The 1,513-nt window shown below is 26.7% G+C and overlaps 1 non-coding gene across 1 annotated transcript; it reads right to left on the reverse strand.

Moving 5' to 3' along the window:
* Nucleotides 1-1,036: 1,036 nt before the first annotated feature.
* Nucleotides 1,037-1,155, reverse strand: LOC148210464 (U5 spliceosomal RNA). Its single transcript, XR_015792460.1, has one exon. It is a non-coding gene; the product is annotated as a U5 spliceosomal RNA (small nuclear RNA).
* Between the last annotated feature and the right edge of the window lie 358 nt (nucleotides 1,156-1,513).

Raw genomic sequence — 1,513 nt, forward strand, 5'->3', positions numbered from 1 at the left:
ATTTCACAGTTATGTTTGAATATTGAGGTTTTATTTTTCTGTTAATTAGGGTTGGGGGTTAATATTATTTAATTATTTTAGTTTGTTATATTCTTTATTTTTTATTAAAATAAATTGGAATTATCGGTAGACCACAAATAAGCTTATCATTTAGGTTTTAAAGTATTTGGTTTTAAAGTATTTGCTTGTGCATGAAAATACCATCAAAATTTCATGAAAGTAAATTATATATTTTTTTTTTTATGTGATTACTTAGGGATATTGATAAACATTGATTAGTAACTAATCAAATTTAATTTGAATAAATAAATTAAATATTTAAGTTATTAATTATTTTATATTAACATTCAAAAATGTTATTTTCCATTAACTGCTAATATAGTTTTATTTGACTCAATTCAATCGAGTTGGATTCTTACCTTTTCATTTTGTTTTAATTAATTAATAAAGAATAATATACATCAATTAAGTTTAATTAGTAAATTGATTGATGATAAATAGTGTGATTTAGGTTATTATAGAAAATGTCAAAATTACTCAGCTCAACGGTAATTAACACTGTTGATGAAGAGGTCATAAGTTCGAATCCCCTATCTCCACTCAATCTATTAAAAAAAGAGAAATAATTATTATAGTTGTAATAGACAAACTTCATACACTAACCGAGACATGAAAATTAATCTATCAAACAAATTAATTTCCATTATTATTATTATTTGCAATGATTATACTCCGAGAGAAAATGTTGGAATTTGATTTGTTCAACAACTCGAAAATGACCATATTTTTTCTTCTAATTTTATTTTCATATTTCTATTAGATCCAAGAATTAATATTTACTTTTATTTGAGGTATTTTTAAAATAAGTGTAGAAAAAGTGGATTTATTTTAATATTATTATTTTTAAAAGTTATTTCAAAAACAAGTTTAAGAGTATTTTAAAAATAAGTGAAGAAAAAAGTAATATTAAAATAAATAATCCTGTAAAAAGTTTAACATCTTAAATAAAGAAAAAAGAATTAGACTAAATTAGCAGAATTTCTCATTAAAGAGAAATTCCTCCAAAAATGGGCGTATGCCGGTGGGTGCAGCGAGCACACGGTATTCTTTAGTAAAAGGCGAAAGAATAGTTCGCTTTGTGCTCAATGCCCGGCTCCGTGATTTCAACGTTACAAGAAAACGGGATTTTATACTCCAATTTGTGTCCCAATTTTGCTTACTTCTCCGATGTGGGAACTTCAAGAATCTAATTTTGGCTTATTCGTTACTGGGCTGAACCTTAATGGCCTTGAATAAATTTTAGCTTTCGAGGCCTACAAAAACTCTTATTAGAGGTGCATAAATGAAGTTTAAAAATCGATTGGCTGAAATCAATCGAATCGATGTTGGGCTGCCGTTTGTAGAGTTGACTGATTGATCGGTTGATTGGTCCAGTACCAACGTAAATCCAACGAACTACCACTTTGTATATAATAAAATAATAAATGGACAATTCATGTGATTCATGTGACTG

The sequence above is a fragment of the Momordica charantia genome (assembly GCF_013281855.1).
Source record: "Momordica charantia cultivar OHB3-1 chromosome 7 unlocalized genomic scaffold, Mcharantia_2.0 BLBB01000007.1, whole genome shotgun sequence".
In the NCBI taxonomy this organism is placed as follows: Eukaryota; Viridiplantae; Streptophyta; class Magnoliopsida; order Cucurbitales; family Cucurbitaceae; genus Momordica; species Momordica charantia.